The sequence below is a fragment of the Ambystoma mexicanum genome, chromosome 12 (genome assembly GCF_040938575.1).
Source record: "Ambystoma mexicanum isolate Mex_15411 chromosome 12, UKY_AmexF1_1, whole genome shotgun sequence".
In the NCBI taxonomy this organism is placed as follows: Eukaryota; Metazoa; Chordata; class Amphibia; order Caudata; family Ambystomatidae; genus Ambystoma; species Ambystoma mexicanum.
In genome coordinates this window covers 598745808-598758758 of record NC_090936.1, presented here as the reverse complement: position 1 = coordinate 598758758, position 12951 = coordinate 598745808, and the positions used below count along the sequence as shown (strand labels likewise).

The 12951-nt window shown below is 50.6% G+C and overlaps 1 protein-coding gene across 2 annotated transcripts in view; it reads right to left on the bottom strand.

The window, feature by feature from the left end:
• Positions 1-12951, bottom strand: part of RNF20 (ring finger protein 20) — an 838977-nt gene that overhangs the window by 427632 nt on the left and 398394 nt on the right. The gene's annotated exons all lie outside the window — the stretch shown is intronic.

Genomic DNA, 12951 nt, shown 5'->3' with positions numbered 1-12951 from the left:
TTGGAAATTCGTCCTCCTACTGGAGGTGCATGGGAGGGTACCTGGAGCGGAGTCACTTGCTCTGAGGTGGTGTGCCACCTCGAGCTTAGCCTCTGCCCCAAGTACCACAACATCTTCTTTGTCCTCTTGGGTAGGCCTGAAAGGACTGTCCCTGGCTGGTGTTATAGGAACCCTGGCCCTGGTTGTATCCCGATCCCCTCTGGGAATTCTGTCCACGAAAGCGGCAAAAACTGCCATTGCCCCTTTGCCTTGTGGGTTTGTTCGTGAGTTGGCCTAAAGACTTGAGTGTTTCATATTTGTCTTTAGCAGTCTTCAGTGCATCTTCTACTGCCTTGCCAAAGAGCACATCTTTTTCCACCGGCATAATAAGGTGGCCTGTGTTTCCGGCCTGACGCCAAGCGTGTCTCTTCATGATAGTGCCCTCAGCAATGATTCTACGCGCGTTGTTTCCTGCATCAAAATTTGACTTTAGAAGACAAGTCGACACCGGTCATCCATCTGCTGCCACCTGGGATAATTGGGACTTAAGTAGCTCGGGTGCAGATGAAAGTAATGCTGAAACTTCATCCCACTTGTGGCAGTTGTAGCTTGCCAGAAGTGTAGCATTATTTGCGATGCGGGTTTGGTAGGCTGCAGAAGAGGCTCCTTTCCTGCCCATTGCGAAGATATTTTTGCTCTCCTTGTCCGGAGAAGCCTCGGAGGAAGCAAGGGGAGTGCCTGCTCTCTTTCGTGTGGTAGTGACCACCAGGGAGTCTGGTCTTAACTGGCCTCTTATGTAAAGAGGGATGGAAGGTGCAGGTCTAAACATTTTTTCAACACGTGGGTTAACGGCCCGTGTGAGGTTGGGTGCTTCCAAAGAAGGTTGGATTATGCGTTGTACAGACTTAAAAAAACAGTGAGCCAATTTATTCCAATTTTGATCTCCCAACAAATGCTCAGCGAAGTCTCTGTCTTCTACCACCTCCTGGGTATCTATGCGTGTTCTGCCGCTTTTGTTAGAACTTCGCTGAATAAAGGTTGCTTATCTATGGGGGAGTCTACTACTGGAGGATCCTGATTAATGGGTGAATCCAAGGAGTAGATGTTGGCCTCCTGGTCTGGGTCTTCATCGTCCCCCTCAAAGAATTCGTCTAGGTCGTCATCCATAAGTTGAGGATCAGATGTATCAATAAAAGAAACCTCGTCCTGTCCTTCTGGACTGACCTCAGGGTCATACAGATCTAGAACTCTGCCCTGACATGGGACGTCAGTACGAACCTTCTTAGGAGGTTGAGACACAGGGCCTCGGATGTCATTTCCTGCGAGGCACCCTTGCTGTCTTTTAACGTCTTTCGACGCCTTAGTTCTGTCATGTGGCGATCAAGATCTAGACTGCCCAGAGGACAAGGATTCGGTTGACCGTTCTCGGGGTGCCGAGCGTTGTCGAGTACTCGAAGAATCTTTCGAGTGTCGACTGGGGGTTGTGTCCTTTGTGGTGTGTGTAATTGTTGCGCTACCGCTGCCGGGTCTAGTCCCCACAACATAGCCGCCAGCTTGTTCTACGGGGTCGGGAGCTTGCGCTCGGGTAGCATCAGCTACTCAGGTGCCGTCGCCGTCTGAAAGTACGGTGTCGCCGACATCGCTGAAGGTTCCCTCCAAGCTCATGGCCTCGAGTTGCCTGGTGTAGTGGGCCCATCGCTTATTTGAACAGTCTTAACGTTTTAGGCTTGAAGAGCCTGCAGACTCGACAAGACGTCTCGACGTGATCTCTCGGGAGACACAAGTTACACACGAGATGTTTGTCTACCCAGGGGGACTTATGGTGGCACTTAGGGCAAAACTTAAATGGGGTGTTCTCCATAATACTGGGTAAGGGTGATGGCAGCTGTGCGATCAAAGTGTAGGAGCGGGAGAATATGCATTCTACAAATGGCCTAACAATGGCCTCCCCCTCTCTCCCTACTGTCTGGGCACCGGGGCCCGGGGCGGCCTTCCAAGGCCGTTTGTCCGTCGTGATTATTCTTCGACAGTAGTCTTCTTTCCGATTCTTTGGCATAGTGAAACAAGGTCAAAGATGGGATAGAAAGAGAAACTATCTTATTTTAACAAAGTCAATGGCTAATTTGCCGAAAGGAAGTCCGCTATACTCACTACCATTCCCATTGCATTTTACTTGCGTGCATACATGGCCTTGCACCGCTTTACCTTTCTTCTCACCGCTCCCTTTATGTCGCAACCCGCGCTCTCCGCACTACTTGTAGTTCCTAAGTGCCGATGTGCCTCTTCTCACTTTTGTTCCCCATCTCTCCTGGCTCCCAAACATCAGAACTCTACCCTCTCCTTCTACTTTCCATTTTATGCTAAACTTTTTTTTGGTTAAACTAATTGTTAAATTAAATGTATTTTCCCTGATTTCCACCTTCATTATGCACCGTTTTTTTAAAACTTGTCCAGCACTTTGGCGAAAGTGCTTTATAAACTCTATAAAAATACAAAACAAATGCAAAATACATAGCAGAAGAACGAGACTATCCATATGAAAATCAGGCTTTGGACTACCACAAAATGGTTAGTTCAGCCTAAATTGCTTTGCCACATCCCTTCTGCATGCAACCAAAGTCACATTTGGCCTTCATCAGTGAAGTGTGTAGGGCTTCCCAAAACAACTGCCAGTGGTAAGGACTTATCTGTGCTTTTCTAATAATCACTCCAATGTTGAATGACTCAGTGGCACGGTAATTGCCAAATGTGGGCCCCAACGTACACCCCACTGACGATGCAAATTGAGGCTTCAAACATGTCTGGGATTGCTTGTACAGAAGTGGTGTGTTCTAGCAGTTTGGGCTGGTCTGCCATCGCTTCTGTAATGGCACATCAGGCTGAAGAACAATGGAGTGGAAGGCTGCTCAAAGCGATTTCCAGTATTTGTGAATAATTCAAAGATTTTCCATCCATTATTTTTCACTGTGCGCCTAGATGAGGAACCGAGACCCAATCTGAGTTCATAGGAAAAGAACAAGTTACTTTCTTACATGGTAACGTTCTTTCGATGGGATGTTCCGACGACGTGTTCCATATCTATGACAGGTAATCATCACAGCTGTGCTGTTTCGGAAAATGTTCGGCATCTGCGTCGATGCCGTCGATACGCTGTCCTCGAGGGCCTCCGTCGAGACGACGTCACCGGATGTTATAAGTAGGACACACGACGCCCGTAGCCTCAGTTGTAGTTTTTTCCCAAAACGTGTGGAACCAATCTTCTGCCAGTATGACCACAGAAAGCCTTGCGGAAACGCAAGCTGCAATCGCATAAGAAATTCTTCAGCGGGGCAGGCTGGGAGCGTACAATATGGAATATGTCGTCGGAATATCCCATCGAAAGAACGTTACCAGGTACAAAAGTAACTTGTTCTTCGAGGGGGATTGGTTCCTCCGACATTCCATATCTACGACAGACTCCCAAAGCAGTACCAAGGTATGGAGGAGGGAAAAGAATTCAGAATATAGAAATTTAGAATGCCCAATTAAATTGCAGAATTAAGGACCGCCTTGACAAAGGCCAGATCCTGCTCATGGATAGAATCTAGGGAGTAGTGTCTTACAAAAGTATGGACCAAAGCCCATGTGGCTGCTTCCCAAATGTTACGAATGGGAACAGCCCTCTGCAGAGCAGTAGAGGCAGCCACACCCCTAGTAGAATGGGCCCATAAACCCACCGGAGGGTCCTTACCCGTCAAGAGGTAACATTCAGAAATTGCCAAGATAATCCATCTAGACAAAGTCTTAGTAATCGCTTGTCCCAAAAGCGTTCCAGCGTATCCTATAAAGAGCTGATCGTCCACTCTGACCCGGGACATGCATGAAATGTAGAAACTTAAAGCTCCCCTAGGATCCAACCTATGGAGCCTCTCCTCTTCCTTACCAGGATGCAGAGGAGGATAGAACGCCAGAAGAACGACCTTCTGGCTTAAATGAAATTCCGACAACATTCGGAAGAAAGGAAGGACGAACCCTAAGGACAACCCTGTCCTTATGAAACACCATGAAGGGTGGCTTAACAGAAAGTGTCTGCAATTCACTCACTCTGCGAGCGGAAGTAACCGCAACTAAAAATACAGTTTTAAGGGTTAACAGTCTTAAAGGACAAGAATGTAAAGGCTCAAATGGAGCACTGATGAGAAATTTTAGAACCAGGTTCAAATCCCAACCGGGCACCTGGAAAGGTGATGGTGGAAACACATTAGTGAGCCCTTTCAGAAACTGAGAAATTAAAGGGATTTTAAAATAAGAACACTCCTCAGACGAGCGCTTAAATATGAACAGCGCCGCCAGGTATCCTTTAATGGTACCCACTTAAAGGCCCTTGTGGGCTAAAGAAAGTAAAAAGGACAGAACCACAGGAATGTCACATGAAAAAGGATCCACATTCTGAACCCTACACCAGTTGCAGAACTGTCTCCAACGGCAACGGTACAGGGACTTTGTTGCAGGTTGTCTGGCTGGAAGCAACACCTCCATCACGTCTTCAGGGAGGTCCCAATCCTTATACCTCAACCTTTCAGAAGCCAAACGTGAAGGTTGAGGGATCTGACCTCTGGATGGAGAACCTGACCACCCTCATGTGAGAGCACGGCGTGGAGGGCAGATGGACAAGTCGAGAAGGTCCGGCTACCACGTTCTCCGGGCCCATGTCGGAGCAATGAGGATCATCCGGGAACCGAACCTCCGTAACCGCCGCAGCACTTGCGGAATGACAGGGACTGGAGTAAACGCGTACAGCAGTGGGAAGGACCACTCCACCACACACGCGTCCCCTAAGCCTCCTCTTGGAGGAAATTCCCGCGAGCAGAACCTTTCGCACTTCCGGTTGACACTGGTGGCGAAAAGATCCACTTGTGGGGTCCCCCAAAGGGCGAAGATCTCCAGGAGAATCTCCTGAGCCAGCTCCCACTCGTGAGAGATCGCGCTCTGCCTGCTCAGAGCGTCGGCCGTCTTGTTTTCGTCTCCGGCCAGATGAACTGCCGAGATCAAAATTTCTTGCTGGATGGCCCAGAACCAGAGCTGCGTCGCCTCCCTGCACAGAGGAAGTGACCCTGCCCCCCCCCTTTTTGTTGGGGTAGTGCATGGCCACTGTGTTGTCGTCAGAATCAGGACATTCTTCCCTCGCACAGTCGGCAGAAAAGACTTCAGGGCAAGCCTGATGGCCCTCAGCTCCAACAGATTGATATGGAGTCTGGACTCCGACAGAGACCAATGACTGCTGACCGTCAACTCGTTGGCATGAGCTCCCCATCCCGTGAGGGATGCGTCCGTCACGATCGTCACCTCCGGCCAGGGTAGCCAAAATGGAGCCCCCTTCATCAGATTGCCTTCGATGGCCCACCACAGAAGATCCTGGGCGACCGAGGGCGGCACCTGAACGGGATTCGACATCCTGCCGGAGGATTGTGACCACTGCATCTTAAGAGCCCACTGCAGAGATCTCATCCGCAGCCTGGCCTCTGGCACCGGAAGAATGCAGGATGCCATGAGGCCTAGCAACCTCAAGAACTCGAACGCCGGAAGACTCTGGGCATGTTGAAACTTGTGCACCATCTGCAGAATGTGATGAGCCCTCACCTGGGGAGGGAAACACTGCCCCAGGGATGTGTTGAGCACTGCTCCGATATACTGGGGTCGCTGGGCTGGTGTCAAGTGGGACTTCAAGTTGAGGGAGAAGCCTAGCCTGTGAAGGGAGTGGCAGATGACCGACAGATGATCCAGGACTTGCTCGGGAGAGCGCGCACTGAACAGCCAATCGTCCAGGTAGGGGTAGACGTGAATCCCCCCCCCCTTTCCTGAGATACGCGGCCACCACCACCATGAGCTTGGTGAAAACCCTTGGAGTGGAGGTCAATCCGAACGGCAGGACCCGAAACTGAAAGTGCAAGTCTCCAACCGCAAACCTCAGGTACTTCTTGTGCTTGAGATGAATCGGCACATGAAAGTAAGCGTCCTTGAGGTCAAGAGACACCAACCAGTCCTGAAGTTGAAGGGCCTGGAGGACTTGAGAAAGAGTTACCATCTTGAACTTGTCCTTCCTGAAGAGCTTGTTCAACCCACGCAAGACCATGATGGGACTCAAACCCCTGTCTTTTTTCAAAATAAAAAAATAAGGGGAATACCATCCCTTGTTCCTCTCCGCTACAGGCACCAGTTCTATGGCGCCTTTCTATAGCAGGGATTCGATTTCCTGCGAATGGAGCGGATCCGGACTCTTCAAAGAGAAATTCCCTGGTGGATTGTCATGAGGCCTCTGCCAGAAAGGAAGACAGTAGCCGTGGGCTATGATCTCCAGACCCCACACATCTGAAGTAATGGCACTCCATTCCACAAGATGCTGCGCCAGCCTTCCCCCAACCGGCAAACCATGGGACATGGCCTCATGACTGAGCTGAAGCGGCTGCGGCAGTGCCTGAGGGCAAAGAGGCAACTGCCCGAGTGGCCTTGGCACCTCGAGTACCTTGTTTTCCACCTCTGGTACTCCTACGTTAGCCCCTTTGACTTGCAGCTCCCCTCGATCTACCAAAGGAAGAGTAGTATCGAAAGGAATCTCCCCTCCATTGCTGTCCCCTCAGATGAAAAGGCGGAGGTTGGCGAACTGCAGCGCTCAACTACTTTGCTGCAGCTTTGGAGGTCTGCAACCTCTCGAGGCTCTCGGCAGCCTAGCTGCCAAAAAGATGGTCACCATCAAAAGGCATGTTGAGAAGCCAGTCTTGTACATCCGGAGCAAACCCAGACTTCCGCAACCACACAAATCTGTGCATCACGGTGCTCACCGCCATGGACCAGCTGACAGTCTGCCACGTCCAGACCCGACTGAACTGATTCACACATGGCATCTTTGCCATCCTGTACAAGGGCAAGAAAGCCATCCCGTTCCTCCCCTTCGGGAATACGTTCAGCCGCCAATGAAACAATTCCATAGAGTGTGAGTGAAACGTGCTAAGGCATACACGGAGTTGGCTGCTTTCAAAGCCATACCCCCTAAAGAAAAGACTTTCTTCGCCCAACCGTCAAAATGTTTGTCATCCCGGTCAGGTGGGATGATAGGGTACGACGCCGGTTTTGCTGGGGCCGTAGCCGCCTGCACCACCAAACTCTCCGGAGTAGGGTGCATGGACAGGTAGCCGGGGTTGCCAATGGCTGGGTGGTACTTTTTCGGCAACGACTTACTCACTGCTGGGAGATTCTCCGGAGCAGTCTAATCCGCCACCACCCTTCGATGCAAGGCCATATGGAATGGCAGTACCGGGTCAGTTGGTGGACCTTGGTCCATGAAATCTGTCAGGTCATCTTGCAGAAAATCCACTGGTGTCGCAGACCACCCCAAGTACTGACACCCTCGACATCAGCTGCCTGTAGGAAGAGTCAGCATGCGTACCAGGCTCAGGCCTGCCAAACTCAACCTTCGGGAGGTATCAAGACACTGGCGTTGTGCAAAGACTGACGCAAGTCTTCAATCTGGCTAGGACCAGACAATATTTCGTCAGGAACCTCATCCAGAACCAAACCTTCCTCAGACCCTTCCTCCACCTCAGAAATATAATCCAGAGGCTGGAATAAATCCCTGGAGGAGGCCACAGAAAAAGGCTCAAAAATAGGTCTCACCGACTTCTTCAGGGCCTTCCTCGGGGTTTCCACCGATGCACGGGGTACCTCCGATAAAGCATCCTCGAAAGGCATCGACAGAATCGTCATCGACGTCGAGCGTGGCGCTGATGGCTTCAACACAGGCCTCGAGGGCGGAGCCCCGAGCGTGTCCATTGATGGCCTCGGTGCCGATGACTTCCTTGGAGACGGAGCCTCGAGAGAGTCCCTCGACGGACATGCTGCAGATGGCATCGACGTCTTCTTCGAAGACCTCACAGTCTCCGACGGTCTCGAGGGCGTTGAGGACCGGGACCTGGAGCGGGCATGACTAGAGCGATCCACCTTGTCCGATCGGGACCTCGAAGGCGCCCGATGATCGCGCCGACCACCCGAGCCCGAAGGCGCGCGAGCTGTGGCCCCAGCACATTCCCTGCCGGCTTCTTTCGAAGACGCGGATGGAACGGAGCCCTGCGACTGAAAAATCACCATGCGAAATGCATCCCATTCCGGTAGAAGTAGAGTGCTTGTTGAGACAAGCAACCTGCCGAAGGGCGGATTCCTCGGACGAGGACAGGGAAGGCGACCGATGACGGTGCTTCTGCGAGTGCCTCGAAGAGGCAGAGGAATGGCGGGACCGAGACCCCATGGACTTAAGCCGACGAAGCAGAGAGTCACCTCTCGAATCGTCGGTCAAAAGCCCAGCGGATTTCGACTTTCGGGGCTTGGAAACCCTACCGACAGAAAGCTTCTTCCGCTCCCGCAAGGCCTTCGATGTTAACGACTGGCAATCGTCACAACCATCCGTGGCATGGTCCTCACCGAGGCACCAGAGGCAGGCGTCGTGCGGGTCCGTAAGCAACATCTTGGAACCGCAGTCCCGACACTTCTTGAAACCCGGCCACGGGGTAGAAGAAAACAAAGACATGATATTCTTCACAAACGAACAAGGTCGATGGAACCGATAAAATATAACTCAGAAGAACAGAGGCGCGCTGAGATCTCCGAAGCAAACACATTCGCCGAAAAAACGGAACTGAGGCTACGGGCGTCTTGCGTCCTACTTCCGGTGACGTCGGCTCGACGGAGGCCCTCGAGGACAGCATATCGACGTCATCGACGCAGGACGCCGAGAATTTTCCGAAGCAGCACAGCTGTGCTGATTACCTGTCATAGATATTGAATACGTCGGAGGAACCAATCCCCTCAAACTCTTATTTATTTATTTGGATTTGTAAAGCACGCAGCAGCCACAGGGCATTGTGACGCTAGTTACATACATAGTTTAGTTGCATATAAATGGTCATATATAGAGGTTACAGGCACAGCGATAATGTACATATTTACAGGACTGTTTCGAATATACTTACATTTTATTGTGCAAGGAATGAGATCTTTAGCTTCCTGCGGAATGTAGGGAGCAATATCTCAGCTCCGATGTCTGTGGGTAGTGGGTTCCAGGATTTGGCAGCAATATATGGGAAGCCTAGAACACCAGCTTTAGCTCTATTAATCCGTGGGATGTGTAGTTGGTTAATGTATTGTGTCCTGGTGGGACGTGTAGAGGAGGATTTAAAGATAGTTTCAGATAGGTACGAGGGTGCAGAGAGAGTGAGGCATTTGTGTGTGAGGGTAAGGAATTTGAGGGTGATACACTGTCTCACCGTGAGCCAATGAGCTGATTGTCTTGCCTGGGAGATATGCTGATGTTCAGGAACCACACAGTGGACAGGTTATTGGCAGACTATCAACATCTCTACACTCTTCAACTAAAGTCAACCCTTTGACTAGCCAAGAAACAAATGTCAAGCACTAGATATATCAAATGGCTGTAACTTGCATATATTTCAATATCTATGAAGATATCTATATAGATCTGTATGGTACAAGAACCAAAGAGGTTTAAGGATGCTCTGTGTTGCAATTTGGATATGTATGACTTACAATACTCACCGTAAAATCGTATTTCTGATGTTTGGCTCTAACACTATCCCTAACGTGACGTGTAGTGTACACAAAATCCCTCAGGCAGAGAGGTCCCACCAGTAGTTTTTCTTCTGCCGTGGGGGAGCCTTGCAGAATGCGCGAGTAGATGAGGTGTAAGATGCCTATGTTCCTTCTACTCCAAGAGGGGAGGAAGGGTGGGCGCATGTGAATCTAAGCAGATACAATCATCAGAAATACGATTACGGTGAGTAATGTAGGTCTTCTGATGCTTGTGGATCTTCTTAGAATCACATGCTGTGCATAGACTAGCAAGCAGTACCCAGAGATGGTGGTGGGATGTGTGAAGGAACAGTAGCAAAGAGATGCTTAGTACCGCTTGTCCCACCTGAGAATCAGACCTAGAGTGTGTATCTAGGCAGTACTGTTGTGTAAAGGTGTGTACAGAACTCAAGGTTGCTGCTTTGCAAATGAAATCTAGAGGAACATTTGCAATGAATGCGATGGTAGTCCCTGTACCCCGAGTAGAGCGAGATCTAGGCGTGAAGGGTAGATCTCTCTTGGCAAGAGTCTAACAGTGTGATGGAGTTTACGATCCACTTGAAAATAGCTGACTTGGAGACAGGATCCCCTTCTCTACCAGATGCCACTGATACGAAGAACTGGTTTGTTTTTCTTAGTGGCTTTGTCTTCTCCAGATAGTAAATAACCGCTCTCCTGACATCTAGTGTGTGGAGGCTCCTTTCTGCCACGTTAGTAGGGTTCTGGAAAAAGGTGGATAGTTCTATGGACTGGTTTACATGGAACTTTGAAATAAATTTGGGCGCAAAGTGTGTATGTGCGCACAAAACCACCTTGTCTTTATGAATCGTGACGAAGCGGTCCTGAACTGAAAGGGCCTGCAGTTCACCAAGTCTCCTTATAGAGGTGATCGCCACTAGGAAGGCGGTATTGTAGGTGGGTGCCTTAAGGCTAGCCTTGTGCTACGGTCGAAAGGGAGGTCCCATTTGTCTGTTAAGAACACCATTCAGGTCCCATCCGGGGGCTGGGTTGGAGATAGGGGGATACAGTCTCTTTACCCCCTCCATAAAGGCTTTAATCACAGGAATTCTTCTACCACGAAACCCTGCTCTGGGACGTGGTGTACGCAGAAAGAGCGGCTAAGTGGACCTTTAGGGAATTGAAAACCAGTCCTGAGTCGAACAGGTGAGTTAGGTACAGGACAATAGCTTTAGGAGAGCAATCAAAAGGATTGACGCACTTGGTATTACACCAGGTAAAGTGCTTCCATTTACTGGAGTAGCAATGTCTGGTGGTAGGTTTCCGTGCCTATCGGAGTATGTCCATGCATCTCTTAGGGAGTTGAAGGTGTCCAAACTCTAGGACTCCAGGAGCCAGGCTGTTAAGTGAGTTTTGGGGGCATGGATGTAGTGTCCCTCCCTGATCTTGAGACAGCATGTTGTACGGGCATGGCATCTTACTGGGAGGGGAGACTGACATTGCCATGAGATGGGAGAACCACGGTTGGCGGGCCCAGTTAGTGGCCACCAGGATCCTGGTGCATCTTGTGCATTCTGTTGAGAAGGGGAATCGGGGGGGAAAGTGTAGACAAATCTCCCGGACCATGTTATCCAGAGACCGTTCCCCCTTGGAGCGGTTCTGTTGGCATCTGGAGGCGCAGTCTGGACATTAGCGCTTTCCAGATGACAAATAAGTCTATCTCTGGGAAGCCCCATTTTGCAAAGACGTTGAGTAAAATGTCCTCTTGTAGCCGCCACTCATGCTCTACAGGCAGGGGGAAATCTATGCCGAGTACGCCTGGCAGAAGATTGAGTTCCAATGGAACATGTCGTGAGAGGAGGAACATGTGTAGGAGTGCCCACTTCCAGATGTTCTGGGAAATTCTGGATAACGCTAGAGAGTGAGTGCCCCCTTGTTTGTTCAAGTAGTACATGTTTGAGGTACTGTCCGTGAGGACTAGAACTGTCTTCCCCTGGAGGTGTGTCTGGAAAGCCTTCAGGGCCTTGAATGCTGCTAGTAGTTCCAGCAGGTTGATAAAATTGGACGCTACTACTGGAGACCACACGATGTGCGCTGTCTGTTGGAGGTAAGGGCCCCCCCCCCTGCCCTGACATATGCGTCTGTGGCAAAAGCGGGCTCTACTGCGGTGGTGGTGAAGGTTTTCCCCTGTGAAAGGTTTTTCCCTTGACCATCACTGCAGAGACTGAACAAGGGCTGCTGAGACAACTACCAGACCGTCCCACTGGCCGCTGGCCTGACACCATTTGCTCGTGAGACACTCTTGCATAAGGCGCATGCGCAGACGAGCGTGAGGACTAGGGAGGCAGAGGAAACCATCGCCCCTGTCAGTCGCATGGCTTTGCGTACGGTCACCTGGCGACTGGCTACATAGGGAGGTATCTGCAACAGCATGTTTTGGACCCTCGCGTTAGAGGGAGAGACTAGCATGTCTTCTGTCTTAATTAGAGCCCCGAGAAACTGTTTGACCTGGCTGGGGCTTAGAATGGATTTCTTTTAGTTGATTGAGAATCCTAGGTTGAAGAGGAGATGTACCGTCTTCTGGGTATTTGTCTGGCATGTTCCGTACAAATCCGTTATGGGTTAGTCGTCGAGGTAGGGATAAATTGGGATGGGCTGCCTGCGCAGGCAAGCCGCCACTACTGCCAGTACCTTTGTGATCACCCTTGGGGCTAAGGCGATGCCAAAGGGGAGAACCTTGAATTGATAGTGGGTGTCCTTTATCAGGAACCTGAGGTACTTTCCGTGCGCTGGCAACATTGAAATATGAAAGTATACATCTTTCATGTCCAATGTGGCCATGTAATCCCCCTGCCGCAGCAGTGGGATTACCTCCTAAAGTGTTGTCACCCTGAACTTTTGAGGTTTGACATACTTGTTTGCAGGGCGAAGGTCTAAAACAGGGTGCATAGCGAGATCCTTTTTGGGTACAAGGAAGTACACTGAATAAATACCCTTGTTTACCTGGAGAGGGGTGGGGGAGTGACTTCGATGGCACCCTTTTCCTGCAGGACCAGAACTACTTCCAGCAGGATGCCCAGGTGTTCTGGCGACAGGCGACTGCTTCTTGGTGGGTGGTAGTGAGGTGGTCGGAGAAACTCAATACCCGTGGGCAACGGTCTTTAGTACCCACTGATCTGAAGTGATCCCCTCCCAGGCATGGATAAATGAAGAAAGGCGACCCCCGACCGGGGAAGCATTGGAGGGATCCTGTATCGGCGAGTCGCTTGGAGGTGGAGGCCGGGAAGCCTCTGGCAGTAGAGTTTCTACCTCTGCCCTTTCCCCTACGAGAGCCTCTTTGCTGGTACTGGAAGTTTCCAGAGGAGCACTGACCAGAGGACCAGGGTCCTGAGCCGTACT